Source organism: Cupressus sempervirens, chromosome 7 (assembly GCF_028749045.1).
Source record: "Cupressus sempervirens isolate cs-2001-9-10 chromosome 7, ASM2874904v1, whole genome shotgun sequence".
In the NCBI taxonomy this organism is placed as follows: domain Eukaryota; kingdom Viridiplantae; phylum Streptophyta; class Pinopsida; order Cupressales; family Cupressaceae; genus Cupressus; species Cupressus sempervirens.
This window is the reverse complement of record NC_143124.1, coordinates 545761509-545785652: the sequence shown is the minus strand read 5'-3', so window position 1 is coordinate 545785652 and position 24144 is coordinate 545761509.

Genomic DNA, 24144 nt, shown 5'->3' with positions numbered 1-24144 from the left:
TCCCATCCTAGCTTGTACTAACACTCAAGGTATGGGCGGGGTAATCTATCGACTCTTATTAATTTATTTAAAACCTATTTAATGAAATGTTATAACTTATTAATACAACCTACAATGAGTTACTTAGGTAGCCTCTTTAGGCCTCCAACCTCCATTGCAAGCCACTTCCCAGTATACACATAGATAACCTATCCTAAGCTCATAAAAAGTACAACTCATAAAATCACAATATTCACCTCAATCATATACAAGCAACTAGAAAGCACCCAAAGATAGCTGATTGAAAGGTCATAGGTTACAATAAGAAAATTGCACTATTCACCTCAGTCCTATTCAAGCAACTAGAAAACACTAGCAAGTAACTAATCAAAACTCATCACAGAATTATATGAATGCATCACAATTGTTTTGAATGAAATATCATGACTAAATAATATACATAACATCATTGTAGAAAAGGATCCCCCAAGCCTTTGGTAAACATACCTAACTGGTCAAAACTAGGTTTAATCCCCAAACCCCAACACGAAATACAACATAACATCTCATTCAAGTAACTTAAACATTGTAGTTATTTAACCATTATATTTTTTAATATAATCTACTAATTAAATTGATTTGGAATAAAGTTTTCAAGTTTTCATTTTTGAAAGTATCCCAATTGAATGAGGATTCCAAATTTGCATTTAGAAAACATCCCTTAAACCAAGAAAAATAAAATTTGCAAAGCACCTATTCAAATACTATTTAATTTCCCAACATAATTATATTTAAAAATTAACTATATTTAATTACCCAAAAAATAAACTACCATAAAAATAATATAATAATACTTTATTTAAAACTATATTAATTAAAATATATGAATTTAAATATAACATAAACTTACTAATTTATTAGTCTATATATATATATAAAGATTTTTAAAAAAAAACTTTTATTAAACATTAATAAACCCCTAATTAAGGGGTGGCCATCGTGTGACCCAAGGCCAGTGAGCAACTTGGCTACTTTGGTAGCCTTGGATGTCATAGTAGTCAAGGAATGTACTGTAGCCTCAATTGCCATGATAGTCAAGGACTGCACGATAGTCTTGACTACCATCATAGCCATAACTATGAAGAGGAAAAGGGGGCGGGGGAGGGGGCTGGTGGCCCCCGCCTACCATAATTTATTTATTTATAATATATTTTTTCAAAGATTTTTTTGTTATAAAATTCTTATTTAGAAAAATATGATTCCCAATAATAATAATAAACACTATTATTACTATAGTAATAATTTATTACTATGGTATTGTTTATAACAATTAAGAATATTTGTTAAAAAAAGGCATGCAAGAAGCGAATCTTAGAGTAGAGATCAAATTCATTCCACAATAATGTCATTGGTCCTACTAGGGTAAAAGTGTAGACATCCTTGCAAGGAGAAGACAAAGGAGGAGACTCAACAAACAACTACAAAGCTTCCATTTCAATCCCATGTGCAAATAGCTTTGAAATCTTTTCTTGGACCCATGATCAATGAGCAAAGGAAATAAAAAATAGGAAGATTTCCAAAACCCCTTATGTCAGTACTTCACCAAAACCAAGTGGAACATCAAATCAAGACAAAAATTCTTTAAGTGAAGGATGACAGATCATGAGGAAAAAATAACGGATCAAAAACCTATCAAGTAGGAGAAGGAACCCTACCCACAAAAGAAGTAGAAAGGACTTAAGAAAGACTATCCCCAATAAACCATGAAAGCATCCACAATAATCCAGACTTTTCATTAGGGAGCAAGGTATTTCTAGTCACTTAAAACCTCTTCACTCTGAGCATAAAACCAAACAAGCATCTTTCTATGCCAAGACCAAATATGCCTTAGAAATGTGCTCAGTCATCCTATCTAAATCCCCAATCAAGAAATAGGTTAGTTTCCAACCAGCTAGGGCTACTTCAGTGCCATCCAGTCACATAGATTTGGATCTCCAATGCCCTATCAATATATCTTATGTAAAGAAAATCCCTCTAGGGTTTAAGACTAGTTAGTATATACCTACACCTAGGAAATTAGCAGCTAGTAACTCACAAAAAATTACTATGGATCCATCTCCTCCACACAGAGAATCTATTAAAACCTTAACAACCCAACAAAGCAAGCCTTTCCCTTACATCCCACCCATAGAAAAAAAAAACCTTCTTCCCAAGAATACCTAAAGTTAGTGACCTTGATTCCTGCCCTAGATAAACTAGAGAAAACCATTATCATAAGCAATATCATAAGTGAAAGAAAATGGTTAGAACGTCAGAGAAAAGGAATCTATGCATTGTGGAGCACCCCTACATACATAAAGGAAAACTTGGAAGATTGGATCCACAATTGCAACCTACCATAGGTAAGTATGATTTCTATCACACCTAGATTAGTCTATTTGCAATGTGAAAATGAAGAGACTAGAAATTCTCTACTGTCACTTCATATTTCTTCAAAGTTTATCTAGTCAATTTTATTAAATGGAAACCTAACCTAATTGAATAGGCATTTAAACAACTAGATTTCCCTACATGGATAACTCTTAAGAACATCCCTATAGAAATCTTTCATACGCATGTTCTACTTAGAATAGGATTAACTCTAGGAAATCTAATGGGTATAGACATGGATAAATATAGCAATACCAAATTTTTGATTAAATTAAACTCGAACAAAAAAATTAATGGTACTATAAAAATTATAACTAATAGATCACTATATAATATCCAATATGAAAAATATGAAGGGCATATTAATAACATCTCTATTATTACAAAAGTACAGTTTCCAGAGAACTTCTCTTCAAAATCTACCCAAACAAATAGAAATACCAAGTTAAAAAAATTCAATTCAGAAATCCCCAACAAAATTATAAAGGATTTGAATGAATAGAATGAAAATTCTTATAACAAAGATCCCAAAGTAAATCCCTAGCTTTGGAGCACTATTACTTACATACATGAAGAAATTGAAGAAGGTGAAATTCAAGAGGACTTTGAAAAACACAATCTAGTAAAGCACCAAGAAGAAGCATCATATATCAAAGAAAAAAGTTCCAAATTAACCAAGGAAGTAACAATAAAAAAGACTCAGTCCAAAAGTCCTCAAACTGAACTAAAAAATGTATTAGAAAAAAGGAATATCTGACTAGTGTGAAAATCATGAAATATCAATTGAAGATATCAAAGAAAGATTGAAAAAATACAACTATTTAATGCATGAATTCTTACTAATCCAAAATGATATTGCTGATTAGCTAATGCCATGGGAAGAAGCACATGATCAAATACTGGAAACTAATGCAGATGACCCAAACATAAGAGACAATTTGCAAGATCAGATGGAGTGTGAAAAAATAGAACCATAATTAAAAATACATATTATGATATAAGAGATAAGGTTAAAAGTAGCATACCAAACCCAACACATTCTATAAGGAAAATCCATAATATTGACAAATAGGTAGAAGAATGAGAACCAAGGAAAGATAGGGAAGAAATAAATAAGAAAGCCTCAAAGGAAGAAGAAGCAATCAACTCTATCACAGATAAAGATACAAACTTGGACTAGTCATTAAAAAATAAGGATCTACTATTAGATCCCCTTATTATGTTAGATAAACAAGTGGAAAAAACAAGCAACAAGAGAAGAGCTAAGAAAAGAACCTTTAATTTTTGGAAAACACAGGAAAATGGAAAGCGACCTTTTGAAGACTACCACCAACCACCATTGCAACACAAATATGAACCGAGCAAGGAAAATCTTCAAGTAACTGTGGAAGTAAAATCCCTTCTAGACACATTTGTATTTATAGTAAATGGAGAAGAAGAAGACAATAGTTGCACAAAAAAAGAAAGAAATGACTTATTTAAAAAAATTGAATGGGAAGAATTTGGGATATTAAAGGATCAAGAAAAGGCTATAGAATAAATAAAGCATTTAGATATGAAAGACCATCAAGCAGAAGAGGAAGGAACATTGACTAGAGAAAATGTTAATAAGAACACTAACAACTTAGGAATAGATATGAATATAGAAGGTAACATAGCTCCAAATTGTGGCAAATGGAAAACGAAGAGAGGTAGGAAATCCTTGTAGAATTAAGAAATGTTTCAGGGCAAGAAAATAAGTTAAAAAAAGTCCCTAAAGCATTGAACATAGGGATGGGGAAGGTCCTTCCCACGAAACAATGAAGATCACTTCATGGAATACTAAGGGCCTTAATGCCCCTAGAAAAAAGTGCCTATTAAAGTGAAACTTAACCTTATTTGAATTAGAAATCATATTAATCCAAGAAACTAAGCTAAATAAAGATGAAGGAAATACCTTAAAAAAGAAACTAGGCTACTAGAAATCAAGCCTCATTGAATCAAATGCAGTCTTAGGAGGAGTAGGATTGATTTGGTTTCCAAGGAAAATAGACTTCACCAAAATTATATAATCCAAAAATTGGATGGAGGCTATGGTAGAATCAATTATCTCATAAATAATACCTAGTTTGTTCTTATAAACATATATGGCCCTGCCCAATCAACAAATAAGAAAGAATGGTGAAAGGAAATTAAAAAAATCATGGAAGGACATCCAAATGAAATGATTCTAATAGGAGGAGACTTTAACACAATTCTTAATATAGAGGAGAAATATGGAGGAATCCAAATTCTCTCTCAGTCATCCCTAGATTTCAAAGACTAGGTAGAGGAAAATAACCTACTAGACATCGAAACCGTAAATAGAGTGTACACATGGAATAATGGAAGAATAGGTTTCAACAATATTGTAGAATGATTAGATAGATTCTTACTCAAAGGAGACTTAAGTAAATTGAATGCAATCACTCATGCCAAAATTTTACCACACACAACATCAGATGACTTCCCAATTAGACTAGAGTTTGCAAATTCTTGGAAACCAACAAGAAATCCATTTAAATCTCAAAAATTTGGTTTCTAGATAAGGAGTTTATGTAAAATATCAAGAAATGGTGTAATGAAGACGTATTTTAAGGATAAAAAATATTTTGTTTCATATCTAAACTAAGATGGATCAAGGAAAACATCCTCAACTGGAATAAAACACATTTTAGAAACATATTCAAAGAGGAACTATACAATGAAAACAAACTAAAAAGCTTGAATGAAGAAGTTATAAAATATGGAATGGACAATGATAAATATCTAAAAGAAAAATAATTATCAGGGAAACAAGCTTCAATCCTCAAAAAGGAAGAAATCTTATGGAATTTTTTTTTGGGGGAGACATGGTTGGAAGAAGGGGATCACAAAACAAAATATTTCCACAAGAACACCCTACATAATAGAAACATTAATAGAATTACCAAAATTAGAAACAAAAATGGAGTCATTGAGGAAGTTCCAACTAAAACAATGGAATTATTCATAGATTACTACTCACAAATCCTTAATAACTTAGACTCATCAAATTTAAAAGCACAAAATGAGATGCTGAAATCAATCCCAAAACTAATCATAGAAGTAGATAACAAAATGCTAAACAAACCCATCACATTAGAAGAAGTTAAAGAAGCCCTTTTTAAGATGCACTCGGACAAGTCCCTAGGCCCAGATGGCTTTGAAGCTTTCTTCCTTCGAAAATATTGGGATATAATTGGGGAAGATCTATTGAAATCCATTGAGGCAACTTATAACTCAAGATGACTACTGACTGAAATTAATCATACATTCCTAATTCTTATACCTAAAAAAATAGAATATGAGGATTCGAGAAACTTTAGGCCTATTGCACTTTGCACCACAACTTACAAAATTTTATCTAAAATTCTTGCAAATAGAATGAAAAACATCCTTCTAAAGATCATATCAAAGGAACAAATTTGTTTCATCCCAGGCATATCAATACTAGATGGGATAGTCATCATTCAAGAAACTATCTATTTTGCGCAAACTAACAAAGAAGAATGTATGCTCATGAAACTAGATATACAAAAATCATACAACATGATTGAGTGGAGGTTTCTCCATAAAAATTTGGCAACCTTTGGTTTCTCTCAACAATGGGTGAACCTAACAATCAATTGCATAGCTACACCTAAAATTTCTATTTTGATTGATGACTCCCCATAAGGCTTTTTCAACATATGAAGAAGGATATGTCAGGGAGACCCTATCTCACCATTTATATTCATCATTATGGATGAAGCCTTTGGAAGATCCATTAAACACGAATAAGTAGAAAGGAAAATCAAAGGAATAATAGTTTCCAACAATCATTCAAATATTACACATCAATAATTTGCAGACGATACTATTTTACAAGGGAAATCCTCAATCAAAGAATCCAAAAACTTCAAATATCTCATACAAGGATACATGGAAGCATCCAAACAAAAAGTGAACATGAATAAATTAGAAATCTTATTCCTTAAGATTTGTAGTATAATGGGGTACAAGAGAGGATATTTTCCATGTAGATATCTAGGGATCCACTTAGAAAGCAAGAAAAGAAAGCTAAAACATGGGATCCTTTGTTGGAAAGAATACAAAAATAGATTAATAATTGGAAAGGAAAATGGTTAACTAAAGTAGGAAGAAATACAAAAATCAAAGTAGTACTAACAACCATCCCCACATACCAATTATCATGCTTACCACTACCCCAACACATTAATAAAAAACTAGAAAAGAAACTTAAAAAATTCTTTTGGAAAGGAACAGATGACAAGAAAAAACAAGCCTTAATAAAATGGGAAACTACATGTAAACCAAAATGGTTAGGAGGGCTAGGTATCAAAAACTTAACCAAGAAAAACCAAGCATTAGGAGAAAAGCTAATTTGGAGAATGTTTCAAGGAAAAGGAGAGTAAATGGGAAAAAGTACTTTACCACAAATACCTAAATGAAATAGATCCATTATCACTATTCAAAACTAGGAACCCACCCAAAGGATCACATATATGGAATTTCATGATATCTTGTAGACCCATAATTAGCAATAACCTAAAATGGGATGTATGGATAGGTCATGATGCATTATTCAGGGAAGACTCATGGGATGGTCATTCATCTTCAGATAGCTATAACATATATATCTAGGAATATCAAATATACTCTTTCCCAAACATGGGGGTCACTAGTCTCCAACTATAGAAATAGGAAGGAAGGGAGTATCAAGGATGTTTACGAATGGAAATCTCAAGACAATGTAGATTTAAACCCACTAGAGAAAGCACAATTCAATTTTTTAAAGATAATAGACCACTAACAAAAACAAACCTGAAAAGCTTATCTCTGGACTATGAAATGATAGAATATATAAATTCAAGAATGGATATAATGTGCTAATCAACTTACAAAGTTAGGAAGAAAGCACTCCCCCCCTAAAGATGTGTTGGGACTCAACATGCCTCCCCAAAGTAGGAATCCTCTTATGGTCTGCATTACAAAAGAGAGTCCTTACAAAAAATATATTTACTAAAATTGGATTTGAGGGCCTATCTATATGTTCTCTATGTAAAAATAACTCTAAAATAGCTGAACACATCTTATATCAATGTTTGTACACCAAAAAAAGTTGGGAATGGCTTATACAAAAACTTAATCGTAAATCCCCCTTTCTTGCTATCTCGCTAATCTCCTATTAAGTTGGTCAGCAAAATAAAACAAATTTTTTAGAATAAAATTTGGTACATATCACCCTCCATCCTACTATGGGAAATCTAGAAAGAAAGAAATAGGAGACTATTTAAAAATTTGTCATTAGAATTACCCTTGTTCCTTAATAAAGTAGAAGCCTGCATAACATAAGTCATCAATAGTAATCTTAAGAAAGTCCAATAAAAAAGAAGGTTCATTTACAAACTGGGATGCAGAGATGAAAAATAGTTGGACTAACCTCATAAATCCACAACTAACCTATAAGAAGAAAAACTTACAAGCAGGAAAATATTGTAAATGGATTTCCCCCCATCCAAAAAATAAAAAATAAAAAAAAATGGATGAAACTTAATTTTGATGGAGCCTCAAGAGGAAATCTAGGTAAAGTCAAATGAGGTTGTATTATTGCAAAGGACACTAGAGAATGGATAATCAAACAAGCAAAATTGCTAGGTTTCTTATCAAACAACTTGGCGGAGCTAGAAGCGCTCAAAGTAGGAAAAGAACAAAGTCTAGAGCTAAAAATTAGGAGCTTAATAATTGAAGGAGATTCATAGATTATCTTGAATGCACTAAGAAAATAAGAAACTCAAAATTGGAGGAACAATTCCATTCTAGAACCTATCCTCAATCTAATAGACAAGTTTGAAGATGTAAGAATAAAACACATTTACAAAGAAGGCAACATAGAAGCTAACAAATTAGCAAACCTTGCGGCAGATGGGGTAGAAAAATTATTAAGGGGTCCCTAACTAAAATTAATTTAAATTCCACATAATCTAACTTGGCTCTTGAATCCCTTCTAAATTAGAGATTCCCTAAAACTTATAAACTAGAATTTTATAATTTAGTACTTAAAAATTCTATAGAACATATATGAATAGCAATGGATATAACTCTTTAAGGAAAAACATGAAATTAAAAAATCTTACTAGCACCTTACCTATAAACTTAAGAAACACCAAACATTGTCCTTGATGCAGAGCCTCACCTCGAAAAACTTAGGAGGAAATTAATCACTCAACTAAGTTTGCAACAAGGGGTTCATGCACCTTTAGGATCAATTATTCCACATAACTTAGATTGATATCCAATTGATTCTCTTAGTACTAACTAATAGATTGACATGCAATAGGAACTTCTTTGACATCCTATAGAAAAATTAGACTTTCATGTGTGGTCTTAAATGTAAATCAACCAGACTCTTCCTTATTGCAATTAAAATACATAGGCAATTTGACCACCTTAGAATGTAAAAATTGAATACCAAACCAAATATAGACTAACTATTTGATGACATTAATCTATGTTTAGATCTACACCACCTTTCTACATGTGTCGATTTAGAACTTTATCACAAGCTGACCATCAAGCATGGCATCTCTAATTACTAACAAAATATGCAATTTCATGGTTTGAACCAATCTTTACCACCATCAGATATTAGTTATGTGAATTCAATATGTTGATGAATACATGAAGATATTCATTGTATTCATAAGTATTCTTCCACGAAGATACAAAGAAAGCCAATTGAAACAATAAAAATAAAAGAAACCGAAAACATATTATACATAACTCTTTCGCAATCCCACAAAATAGATCACAGATAGTCTAAAAGACTCCTATCAATTGTCGCAACCCTCAAAATAATGGGTATTTACATTCAACGATTCAGAAAATTGGATTTCCTGTGACAAATTCCAAACCAGAAAGCTTTAATATGGATTCAAAACTAGAAAAGTACTTTGTTAACCTATGAATATGTCATTAACATACTCTCAAAACTTAGTATTTTAGTTTAGGAAATAAAATAAGGAAAAAAATATACATTCAAATTGTAGACCCACAAAATTAGAAAAGCTCAAAACTCTTTCTAATTCTCTTATGTTGTATCTGATTACTCATTCAGTTACATAATCTTCCTTTTCAATACTTTCCCATCGATTTTGTTGGGAAGATGAAACATTAACAAAACAAGAAAATAAAAAACCATTTTTTAATCGTGAAGGATCAATTAGGCATCAAAATTTGCCACCAACTTTTCTAGTTGTTTGAAGTTTCTTGTAGCCATTGATTTCCTAGTTGGCTTAATTATTTCAAACACATGCAAACACACTACAAGAAAACTGACTTAAACTAAAGTGAAAACTAACTTTGTCATAAGTGGCTATAATTGGAGAGATTATAGAATTTCTATTTCATTTATGCCACCATGTCATAGGACTTTTTTACAAACATCAAAATTTGAAAATACACTAAAACATGGCATCAACTTCCTTCATAGTTTTTGTAGTTCCTGTAGCATCATCTTTGTTATGTCTTCCTATCACACAAAGTATTGTTTCATCCTTGTTTGTTCCTATAGCATCTTTAACTATGTTAGTTCCTATAGCATAATCTATTTGGTTAGCTCTTGCAACATACTTCCTTGTAGAAGGAATCTCAAGTCCACTTGAGATGAGGTGTTGTATTGATGAACCATGTTTGTTGATCTATTTCTCATCCATCCAAATAGATTATGTTGCAGGTTTGTTCTTCTATTTGACTAAATACTGAGTCTATTGTCTCCTTCAAGTCTTCTTTATTTTTGTATCTAGTATCTTCTCCATTTGAGGTGGTGTATATTTGGGTATTTGTTGCATATTTGTTGTTACTAAATCTTTGTGTGTTGGTTGTGTTTATGAACCTTTGCATGGTGTGAGATCACAAACATTAAATATGGGCGAGATACCAATTTCTAGAGGTAATTGAATCTTGTATGCATTGTGTCCATACTTTTCTAAGATTTGACAAGGACAGACCTTCTTAGGTAATAATTTAGTATGCTTTGTTTGAGGTAGTCTCTCTTTCTTCAGATATGCCCATACTAAATCACCAACCTTGAACTATACTTCTCTTCTTTTCTAATCAAAAAATTCTTTGTATTTCTGATTTGAATTTTGTAGTTACAACTTGACTTGATCTTGGACCTCAATAGCTTCAACAAATTCTTCACCATGCGAACTACAAGGAAAAGTGTTTAGAAGTGCTCTAAGCTCAAGAATTCCTCTTGGGTGTGTTCCATACACAATCTGAAATAGAGATTTTCTTGTACTTTTATTCACTATGTCATTGTATGAGAATTCAACTTGAGCAAGTGTAGAATCCCATTTTTCTCCATGTTGTTTTGTAAGACATCTTAACAAGTTTCCAAATATCTGTTAACAACTTCCATTTGGCTATCAGTTTGTGGATCATATGTAGATGAGAAAGATAGGTTTGTGCCAAGTTTCTTCCAAAGGGTCCTCACAAAATGACCTACAAATATGCCATCTCTATCTGATATAATATTCAATGGTAATCCATGAATTTGAACTATCTCTTTGAAGAAGAGATCTGCTATGTATGAAGCATCTTTACTAGATTTGCATGGTAGAAAATGTGTCATTTTACTAAATCTGTCTACAACAACAAAAACACTATCATACCCTTTTTGAGTTTTTGGTAATCCCATAACAATATCCATACTAATACTTTCCCACGGTCTTGAAGAAATGGGTAGGGGCTGATATGATCTAGCATGAGTACTTTTTCCTTTTCTTTTCTGACAATTGGTGCATCCTTCCATCATTTTTCTCACATCTTTCTATTATTTTGGCCAAAAGTAATGTCTACAAACCAGCTCTAAAGTCTTATCTAGTCCAAAGTGATTGGATAATTCTTGACTATGCTTCTCTTGTATGATGTTATCTCTCATTGAGCATTTTGATAAATGTCTTTGAAATCATCATCATTAGCATATGCATATCTTTCAAATTTGAAACTCCTATAGTTTCCAACTAAAATTGTGATGTAGTTAAAGCTCTTCTACTTAAAGCATCAACAACTTTATTTGCAACTCCCTTTTTATGCTTTATAGAAAAGGTAAAAGCTTGTAATGTCTCCACCCATTTTATATGTCTATGACTTAGTTTATATTAATTGTTTATGAAACTAAGGGTTTGTTTATCTATGTATACTATGAGTTCTTTGGGAAACAAATAGTGTCTCCATTTCTTAAGGGATTGGACAAGGGCATACATTTCCAAATCATATGAAGAATATTTCTATTTAGCTTCATTGAGTTTCTCACTAAAGAAGGCTATAGGTCTACCCTCTTGACTAAGTATGTCTCCTATTGCTATGTTTCTTGCATCACATTCTATTTGAAAGACCTTACTAAAATTAGGAAATGTGAGGACTAGTTGTTGAGCTACTTTCTTCTTAAGAAGTTCAAAGGCTTTACTAGATTTTGATGTCCAAACAAATTTTCATTTATGTCTTGCTTTTTTTGTATTTAGAATAGGTGCACAAATCAAGCTGAAATTCCTAATAAACTTTATGTAGAAAGTGACTAAACCATAAAAACTTCTAACTACTAAAATACTCTTAGGAATTGGCCATGAAAGAATAGCACTTACCTATCTTGATCCATCTTGAGTGTTCCTTTTAATATTAAAAATCTAAGGATATCAACTCTTCTTCCATGAAATTGCATTTCTCCAAATTAATCATCAACTTTTCTTCTTCTAGATGCCTTAACACCAAGTCTTTGAAAACTAAAATATCATCTAAATTTACTATCACAAACTTTCCTACAAAATCTTTGAGAACTTCATTCATGAGTCTCATAAATGTACTAGGAGTGTTAGACAATCCAAAAGGCATTACCTTCCATTTGTATAATCCCTCATTTATTTTGAATTTTGTTTTCCATTCATCTCCTGGCCTAATTCTTATTTGATGGTATCCACTTTTAAATAAAGTTTTAAAAAATTTCTTGCTTTACCCAAAAAATCAAGAAAATCTTCTATCCTAAGCATTGGAAATATGTACCTTATGGTGATTTTGTTGAATGCTCTTGAATCTTTAGAGTTGTTGTGTAAGATTGAACCTGGTATGAGATCAGTACACTGACTGATTTCTTGTATAGGTGGGAGAATTCTCGGCATTCCATCAGCTATGATTTCCTTGTATTTATCCAGAATTGTTTTAACTTCCTCCACTACCTTTTGTGTCTTTTTTTCTACCACTTCCACATTCAAGTTTGAATTTTTCATTTTTGATTTTTGTTCCTCCATTTGATTTTTAGCATCCTTCTATAATTTATCTTTAATTATTGGAATCAATGCAAAGAGTGGACACTTCTTCCCTTTAACTTCCATTAGAAATTCTTTCTTACCCATCACCATGGTCTTAGCTTCTATAGCTTTTGTTTCTTCTTGACTTGGTTCAATTAGAGGTATTAGTTCAATGACCTTTCTATTCTTTGTAATGGTATATGTGTTCTTTACTCCATCATTTTGTGCCTTAAGATTGTATTTCCATGGCTTGCCAAAAAGTAAGTGACATGCATCCATATTAACAATGTCAAACAAAAATCTATCTTTGTATGCTCCAATCTAAAATTCCACCCAAGCTTGTTCTTCAACTATAGTTTGTTGTCCTTTATTCAACCAAGATACTTTTTAAGGATACAAATTAGGTGTTCTTGGTAATTTTAACTTCTCTACCATTTCAAGGGCTACAAAACTTTCTATGGAACTAGAGTCTACCAATACCTTGCAAACTTTTCCTCCAAACATACAAGTAGTTCTAAAAATATATTTCCTCTATGGTAGTAATTCTTTTATAGGTATATTTGGAAGTCTTCTTCTTATCATAAGGGATTCTTCTCTCTCCAAATAACCATAAGTGTCTAAATCATTTTGTGAATCAGCTTCTTGTGCAAGGTGTATTCTAATTTCTCCATGAGTACTAAAGGTTTGTGTTAGCCATTTTGTGCCCCCTGCCCCCCCCCCCCCCCCCCACAATTTTCCAATGTTGTCAGTCTCATTAGAAACAGAGGGAGGTAACCATGCCTACATTCTTGAATTATTCATTTATTTTCATGCAAACATAAAAGGGATACGTAGAAATCTTTGGTTCCTTCTTTATATTCCTAAGTCTTCAAATCTTTGATATTGTATGTCATATTTCTCATGAATTTTTTAAGTTGCAATCACGAGAAGCCTTTAATCACCTTGTCACTCTGGTTTAAGATCAAACTATCAAATAAGTTGTAAGGGCACAACATGGTCAAGTTCACAGTTGGTGCGGCTTTGTAGTGATTAGCACTAACGGTTAGGATTATGTTGTGAGGTAGCAAAGGGTTATAAGGAATTTGCAGTGATTTTCCTCTGCTGTCAGATCTTAGCAAATTGATGACTGGCATACTTCCACTTTCTAAAGTTGCATGAAGATTAGCTAAAGAGGGAATATGAGCTCTTGTCATGTATCATGGTGGGACTAGGTGCATAGAAACTCCTTCATCGTATCATCACAAGGGTCAATTTCAAAGGAATTTTCAATTATAAATGCATCTCATCTTCAATTGATATCACTCTTTCAAAAAGCTTCAAAATTCCAAGTGATGAGAGCAATTTATGTCCTATTTTATGCAATATTTTACCCTTCATATAAGCCTTCAAGTTCATTTTAATATCCATTTTAATATTCCATTTTCTCTTTCTATGTTGCATATGATCTAATATATGTAAGTAATATTTAATTTAGTTATTAGATGAAGTATGTGAATTATAAGTTGATATGTCTTTATCTAACATGTTAATAATGTGTTATGGTTCTTCTTGCCACTTGCTATGCATCTTCTTGTAGCTCTTTCATCACTACGAAGCTCCATCAACTTTGAAATAGACACATTTGTTGCAAATATTATCCACCATACATAAATACATGGAGATGAAAAAAAGGAGATTTATGTGAAGATGTTAAGAAACCCATGTTCCATATTTATCAACTAAAAAAAACCATGGTTCTCTCCACTGTTGATTTGTACTAAAAGATTCCATACAACAAGAAGACATCAAGGAGGATAGTGTATGAGTGAACAGAAAAACAAACCTGATCGAATATTACTCCATATTGTTGCTAATAGTGCAAGTCTCACGTGGAAAGAAAACTCACTAATCAGTATATTACAAACTATTTTAAATCCATATTGTTGCAAATTTTTTTGGCTGAAGACAATATTGTAGCTACAAAACGTTGGATATTAGGGCATGGGCATGAGTTATTGTCTCCTTAATAACAAACTTTTTTTTATCCACCAAAGGAGAAACCCATGGGCTAAGATTTTCCTCATAACAACAAACAAATCCATCTTATGATGTATGGTCTATAATTATGTGGGTTTATTATTCATCAGTTAGAACCCAACCATGCTAATTTATGCCTCATTAGTTGGAGTTTGTTATTATATTGAAGCTTTATATATCAGCTCAAGAAGAGCATTTGTATATGAATTTTTTTTTGATTAATAATATAGACCTGGCATGATCAAAATTTCTTAAGGAAGAACTATTTGAATCTCATCACTCAACAAACTAAGGAGGAAGGGCCCACTCTGAAGAATGCTGGTGATTTCAGTAGCTTACATTTGATTTGTTTGAGTTCTTTAATAGAATAAGGTTTTCCCTTATTTGAATAGTTAGTTTTCATAAATAGCTTTGTAGATAGATTAATATCATAGGTAGGCAGGAAATATTATCACATTCTCATTATTATACAGACTATTAATAACAACCAACATATTCTAGATTTGCTACAATATTAAGAGATAAATCAATATAGAAATATCAAATTTATATTAGTAAATTATTATATTAGATTAGTTATATGCCTAGTGTTGGTACTGTTTTCTATAGATTTAGTTGAATTTGTGAATTGTTACATTTGCTATCATTATTGTTTTTAATGTTCTTGTTGCCAGGAAGTGATAGTTCTTGTCGTTGGGATTTCTTTATTTTTTAATAGATTCAATTCTATGTGTTGTAGCTACATTTATAATCCCTCAGTTTACAACTATCACCCCTTGATGGCATACTACTTGGAAACCTTTTGCAAGCTTACACTCTTAGATTGACATGTATAGACAAAAAAACTTCATCATAAAATTGTTAATTCTTTTGTTATTATTTGCCCCAGTGTTGGCCTATCACCAAGTTGTAATGTTGTGAAAGTCAAATAGCCATAGTTAAATCTAGTTATCACTCCATCACACATGGTTAAAGGAACCCTTGAGTTTGAATTGTGATGATGCGTTCCCCTTTATTGTGGCTTTGCAGGGTTAAAGGATAGGTTAAGAATTAGGGTTGCAATAGAGTGACCAAACAATTAAATATGTCTTGACAACTTCACATGTTAACATGGTCAATGAAGGAATACAATTGTCAGGTTGTAATGACATGGAACAATTAGGTTTATGGTCATCATAGCTTTGCACAGTTAATTTATGAGCAGAGATTTCAAGTCACAAATTTGTGATATAGGGTTAAAATAGTTAAGTTAGCCACTAGCACAATATTGCATTATCAAAACATGTCTTGTGTTTGATAGTTTTGATGGGGTGATTTTTAAAGATAGAGGTATCACAACATCTCATGGTTAGAGGGATGTTAAGTCTTGGTAGTTGTGAAGATGCGAAGCATTTAGCTTTATGGTTATTGAAAGGTTACAATAGTTAGCAAGATGTAGAGACATCAGGCTATGAAGAAGTGATTAAACAGGATATGAAGACATCATGGTTTTATAAGACCAAACAATTAAATAAGAAGATGAGTTGTAAAGATGTGAACAAGCTAGTCAATAGGTCAATCTAATAGAAAGAAACCTAGGCAAGGTGGCAGAGTGCTTAAAGGTTATAGGGCCACATGGAGAGTTTGAGGGTTGATTTTTGTTGAATGATGACATGGCTGACCTAGCATGGTCATGAACATGGAATCAAGCAGCTTTTTAATGGAAAATAGGTCCTTGGTCACTTGCAACCACTCTTTGGTGTTCCCCATGCTTGGTAAATGCATTTTTTATCCTTATTTCACCTTGTTTATCCATCTGTACACTTGAAAGTGTCACACTCTAAACCCTTCTATCCAAACGTTTCCATGAGTTCGGAATGTTTGAATGCCAGCTTAGAGCTCCCTATCCACGGAGTGCAAGAGAGTGTATTTCAAGTTCAAAGGCTCTCAGATGAGCCTTAGAGATACTCTTCTTGCTAGTAAACCATGCAATGGGAGGTTCCAAAGACAAGATACAAGAATGCAAATGTCTCAAGGAGTTCCTCAAGAATGCAATGCAACTAAAGATTAAATTAGAATGAATATGAAAAGTGTAGCTATTCTAAGCATGGATGAGAGTGTTACAATACCATTATTAAGCTATGTGAGATTAAGCTACATGTAAAAATGAAAGCTAAGCTAAGCTAGAATGCCATGATGCCATGGATGAGAGAATGTAGACAAGAAATAGAAGTTCTCCACAAAGCTCCAAAGAAACCTGTTAGAAAACCTGCAGCATAACAATATTCAAAAATGAGGATGGATTGAGGGGGAAAGCTCTCTCCCTTTTAAAGATGTATGGACGGTAGAGATCAAGATGAAGATGGTGGATGATCAACGGTGGAATTTGAAAAGAGGAGTGATCCATGTGCACACACAAGTCAACCAATAGAATATAAGTTAACTTGTCATATAATACAAAAGTCTCACAAGCCTTTTCTTTTAATTGTAAAATAGAAAAAGGACTTTATGTGTGCACTTTAAGTGGGTTAGAAGAATGGGGTGTTTTATTTAATTAAAAGGGGACATGTTCTTTTAATCAAATAATGAACTTAGGATAGCATAGTCAAACTATAGGTTATAATCAAATAAATTGATTATTAGCAATTTGGCTTAGGTAAATGATTAAATTAATTTAGCCAAAATGTTGAAAAGGGGGCTAATAGTCTAGATGACCATTTTTAGGTGATTACATTTGCCCCTCTTTGACTAATGCGTGATCGATCTGGGAACACATTATGTCAAAGAAAATAAAAAGCCAAGTAGGCAGTGATAGATATAGATATCTGATTTTGAAGAATGAAATGTAGAAAAAGATAGCAAGTCCTAAATGCACAACTTGATAGTGGTAGTACTGAACACTAGGAAAAGATGATGTCAGAATTCAAGAAGAATGCTAACACTTAAAAAAGCGGAGAGAGTGAGAGCAAGTGAGACGATCAAACAAATGCTCCTAAGCAGTGATAGAGTATTTCTGCCCCCTCAGGATCGAAATGGAAATGAGGTAAGGGGATGCAAAAACTAGCCAGAAATGAGAAAATTAGAATATAGCAATGTCCAAGATGATAGATAGTTTATTAGAACCCAAGAATGACTATAAGAAACTAATAAAATGCCCCAGTTTGACCAAAGTTGACCTTGAAGGATATAGCATAAAAATTATGTCAAAATGAGTAGAAAGGTGATTTTAGACATGAAGTAGTGAATTTAAGTAGATATGAAGTATGGAAATGATGAAGACATGAAGAAATGAAGATGCCCCAGTGATGATTCAGAGATTAGACCTCAAAAGGTCAGCTAACTGCTCAGAAGAAAGTAGACTTTTAAAAGATAATTTTGACCATCAAGATGAACTCGAATTTGGATTTTGATCTCAAAAATGAATCTAGGATGTCAAAATTATTTAAGAGGTCAAAAATTTATATAATGTGATGACAAGATATAAAAGAGATGAAGCGAAAGATTAAGAAGGTGAAAAGACATGAGCAAGAAGAAAGTAAAGAAATATATGAAAGGAGTTAGCTGATATGTCCACAAAAAGATGAAGAGAGAGCTCTCCCCATATGCAAGAATGCAAGACTAAGCTAGAAAATGAACCTAAAATGCAAGCTAATATGCAAAGTGGTTTACCAGCAAGAAGTGCATAACATTTAGACTCTTAATTTCATCATTGAGCATTTATTAGGGACATCATGAGATCATACAACCATCACTAGTCTAACTATGAGGATATGAATATGATCGATATTAGATAGGTATGTGGAAATCCAATCTAAGCATCAGAGACATGTAAGTCAAGATAACTACACGATTAGATTCCCTAACTTTAATTTAGCAAGATTACACCTGTATCAAGGCATAAGTGCCAAGATAAACCTTGAGTGCGGTCTTGCAAAACAGTCAAGGATGATACATTTATAAGTCAAAGTGTTGAATAGGACAAGCACGAATGCTTACAACACTATAGACAAACAAATGAAAGTGTCCCACTCTAAACCCTTCTATCCAAACGATTCCATGAGTTCGGAATGCTTGGATGTCGGCTTAGAGCTCCCTATCCATGGAGTGTAAGAGAGTGTATTTCAAGTTTAAGGGCTCTCAGCTGAGCCTTAGAGATACTCTTCTTACTAGTAAACCATGCAATGGGAGGTTCCAAAGACAAGATGCAAGAATGCAAATGTCCCAAGGAGTTCCTCAAGAATGCAATACAACTAAAGATTAAACTAGAATGAATATGAAAAGTGCAGCTATGCTAAAACATGTATGAGAGTGTTACAATACCATTATTAAGCTATGTGAGATTAAGCTACATGTAAAAATGAAAGCTAAGCTAAGTTAGAATGCCATGATGCCATGGATGAGAGAATGTAGACAAGAAATAGAAGTTCTCCACAAAGCTCCAAAGAAACCTGTTAGAAAACCTGCAGCATAACAATATTCAAAATTATGGATTCCTCCTTTGAGGGGGAAAGCTCTCTCCCTTTTAAAGATATATGGACGGTATAGATCAAGATGAAGATGGTGGATGATCAACGGTGGAATTCGAAAATAGGAGTGATCCATGTGCACACACAAGTCAACCAATAGAATATAAGTTGTCTTGTCATATAAGACAAAAGTCACAAATCCTTTTCTTTTAATTGCAAAATAGAAAAAGGACTTTATGTGTGCACTTTAAGTGGGTTAGAAGAAAGGGGTCTTTTATTTAATTAAAAGGGGAAATTTTCTTTTAATCAAATAATGAACTTAGGATAGCATAGTCAAACTATAGGTTATAATCAAATAAATTGATTATTAGTAATTTGGTCTAGGTAAATGATTAAATTAATTTAGCCAAAATGTTGAAAAGGGGGCTAATAGTCTAGATGACCATTTTTAGGTGATTACAGTAATAAAAATGAAGTATTGCTATTTGATATCTTTTTTGACTATATTTGTTGTCAAAAAATTTTGCACCCTTACCTAAAGTCTTTACCTAAAGACAACCTTGTGAAACATGGAAACAATCTCCAAGTTGTGGGACTTGAACTATGAGATTGAGTCTCTGGAGAAGGCCAAATTCCTTACTAGTAGAGTGCACCTAACTACTCTTTGAGAGGAAAAGGGAGAAGTAATGCATGAAAGAAAACTACCTAATCTAATCTAAGAGGATGATACAACAAAATAATTTTTTCAACCTTATTTCTCTCTAACAATGCACTATTCACCAACATAACCTCAAAATACACTAATTCAATCTTTTTCTTAACCAAATAGTTAAATACAGATCATAAACCAACTAAAATGCTACAAGGAAGGAACTTCTCTTGATGACATTCAAGGCCAAGTAGATACTATTATATGAATTATAGAACAGAAGACAAAACATCAACAAAGGCAAGGAAGTTTTGCACTTATATTAGTGGAAGAATGAGGTAAGATAGATGATTAAATTCATTCATAGAAAAAAGAAAGATTATAGTAGCAGAGCATGAAATACAATACTAATGAATCAAAACAAGACCAACCCTAAGAAGTGTTACCAAATTTTTTGTTATAGTTCAAGAATAACTTAGACAACTTCTACCCTAAGGCAAAGAACAATGACTGGATTCAAGGTTGTAGAGAACAATCATTGTAAATATGGGAAAAATTTGATCATGGTACACATCCAGATGTAAGAAAATCATATCACTCAGCAAAAAATATCCATCAGGAGATAGAAATGGTGACCATTAATGTTTTAACCAAGTAAATGGATAACCAGGTGGTGATGGAGTGTCCCTTTACATTTATCAAGCATAGAGAATGTTCGTAAGTGGTTGTAGATGATCAAGAAGATCAGATTTTCCATTAAAGAGTTGTTTTTCTTTATTCTCAACATGCCAAGTTAGCCATGTCATTAGTTAGCTAGAGTCAATCCTCAGGATTTTCCATGTGGTCCAACCATATTAAAACATTTTGCCACCTCATCCCAACATTCAAACTTATGTTGACCCATGCCTTTTCCCTAGTCGCAACTTTGCCACCTTTTTTCTTCAAGTTTTTGTACCATTTCCTACTAACTCATCAACCTTCTTAGAGCATGCCATGTGGTGACATTTGATTTGATTTTCTTTATTCTAGTTTTATCATCCGGGCCCACAATGACATAGGTCAACCTATCGTTATGTCTCTATAAATAATGATTGTACATTATTTGATAGCGACAAAGTGATGTATCTCAATATGTTTTCAATTTGAAGGTGGAGGAAATAAAATGCCTTATGAACTATGATGGGCCCACTAGGACACATGTCACATCATCTCTATCTCGCTATATATTTTCATCATACAAATTTCCATAGTGAAAAAGAAAAAATCATTGATCTTGGAAGATTAGACAACTAGTACAAAATATCCTTTCTCTCTGTATTTATATTTGCAGTGAATAGGAACTTGACAACTGGAGCTTCATTTATGGTAGAAAACCCTTGGCAACTCCCTGCATGGGCTAGTCCTACCACCTCCATGTGACATGCTATAATTATGTCAGTATGAAAAATCATCTTACAACTTTCCATAGCGACAAAGTGATAGCCATAGATTACTTTGAGATCAACAGTGGACAAAGGCACATTAAGAGACTAGCCCACCTTAAAAGATAGTGAATAGAATTTTGACAACTATTACCTCGTCTGAAAACTCCACTTGGGATAAATGGCATGCTGTCATTATGTCACTATGATTAAAGGTCTAGAAAATTTTTATAGTGACAAAATGATAGCTGTAGATCTATCTTTAATTTGTGGTTCCCAACATTTCATTGACTACTGCACATGACTCAAAGCAACATGCCCCATCTAGATGCATGTCACATTAATTTTATGTCACTATGAAAATTGATCATACATTTTTTCATAGCAACAAAGTGACATTCATTGATTTCTTTAAATCAGATGGCTAACGAAATGTAGGCCCACCAAGGTGTTTAGAACATGAAACAACCTAAAGACTTATGATATAAAGATAACCCAAGGTCTTATATGTATCCTTATAACATTAGAATGTTTGAAAATTTGAAAATTTGAAAAGATGTGACTATTGGCCATGCTTAACAGGCAAAACTCAAATTTTGGTGGAGGGAAAAAATGGCTAACAATATTATAGTTGGAGGAAAAGAAGCACTTTGTGAATCATTTGTTGATGAAGTGAAGAAGGAGTTTGAGATGTCTATGTTTGTTGAAATCAAATTCTTTGTTGGATTACAAGTATATCAAATGAAGTTTGGTATTTTCATTACTTAGTGAAAATATATTAAGGAAATACTAAAATATTTTGGAATGGAAGAATCAAGACTAGTGAGAACACCTATGTCTACAGGACATAAGTTATCTAAGAATGATGAATATGCTAATCTCAACTAGAGATTATATAGATCAATTATTGGAAAATTGCAATATATTGTTTATAGTAGACTTGATATTGCATTAGTAGTTGGGATAGTTGCTAGATTTGCAAAAAATCCTAAAGAAAATCACATGATGGAAGTGAAAAGGATATTGAGATATCTAAACGATACAAAAGATTATGGATTACATTATAAGAAAAGTGAGAGATTTGAGCTGAAGGTATTCATTGACTCAGATTGGGTAGGAAATAATGATCATAGAAAAAACACTAGTGGAGGTGCATTATTTCTAGGAAAGAGATTGGTGTCATGGACAAGCAAGAAACAAAATTGTGTTTACCAATCAACAACTAAAGCTGAGTATGTGGAAGCTACAATGAACTATTCAAACATTATGTGGATCAAACAATTATTGAAAGGAATGAAAGAAGAGATTACATATCTAGTGGTTATCTATTATAATAACACTAGTGTTATTAACATTTCAAAGAATTCAGTTATGCACACTAAGACCAAGCACATTGCTACCAAGTATCACTACTTGAGGGAATTAGTTCAAGACAAAGAAGTGAAGTTAGAATATGTGTACACCAAGGAACAAATTGCTAACATATTCACTAAAGCCTTACCTAAAGATGCTCATGAATTTTTTTAGAGGTATATTAGGGGTGATTCCCCTAAGTAAAGTCACTTGAGAAGAAGAGGTGCATTGCATCAAATGTGCTACTTAGAATATCCTACACATTGCTGCACAAAATATCTACTTTGGGAGATGCCTAAGGTAGATAGTCAAGGATAACATAATAGATCAATCATATACATATGATAGAGAATTGATCAGTTAGGCATGAAAATATCTACATAATTTAGATGCATGAAGCGATTAAAGTCAAGAATGCTAAGTGTCTTTGGAATTGTTTTCTAAGAGGGAGAGATATACAAAACTACAAAAGAGGGAAAAATATGCTAAAGAGAAAGAGGGAGAGATATACTATAGTGGGAGAGAATCATTGAAGAAGAAGACAGATGCACCCAAGAAGGAGAAAATGATAGTGAAATCTTTTGGATTGCATGGTAACAAAGAGGGAGATTATATTCCTACAAAGATATGAATTGTTAGATACATTAATACATTAAGATGGAAAGATATTGAGGTGTTTACATTAATTCCAAAGACGAAGATTGTTGGAAAATTATAATTGAAACAATTTTTTTTGTCATTGATTTGAAATCTACTGATGAGACATGTTTCTATTTGATTTAAATATCATATCTATTTGATCGATGAAGAGGATTTGAGATATTTCTCATAATAATAGCACCTAGAGGAAGGTTGAGTTATGAAAAGGAAGCTACAATGGACATTGATTAGTTAGAATTTGATAAGACAAAGTGATTATTTATATCATAGATGTAAATCTTAATCGAGCAAAAGAGTTATTTGAGCCATAGTAAGTGTCAAAAAAATCTAGTGATGACCAAGCATCAATATTGACTGAGAAATTTAGTTGATGTCAAGCCAAGAAGTTTTACCATGATTGAATGATTAAGTGATGACTAAGTGTCTGAACTTAGTGATTGTTTAGTAATAATGTTTTGAATATATTTGTTGGTGAAAATAAGTATTTACTTATTACACTTACTTTACTTAGGTTAATGCATTATTTAATTATTTTTAATTATTTTATTAGTTATTTAGGTGAGACACTTAGGAGTTTGTGTACTCTCATTGAGTTATGCAACTATAATTATGCACATGGTGTCTACAACACAAGATTTCACTTCATTCACTGAGTTGTCTACACTCCTTATTTAGCACTTGATGTCTACACCACTGATTTGCATGCTACACCATTGTAGGCTTATCCTCACATCATCACACTTAATTTCGTGCTAACCCATATCTGGTGGACATGTGCCTGGTTGTATGACTTATCATGATACCATGTAAGAATTTGGCTTAGGCCAAAATTCACCCAAGAACTA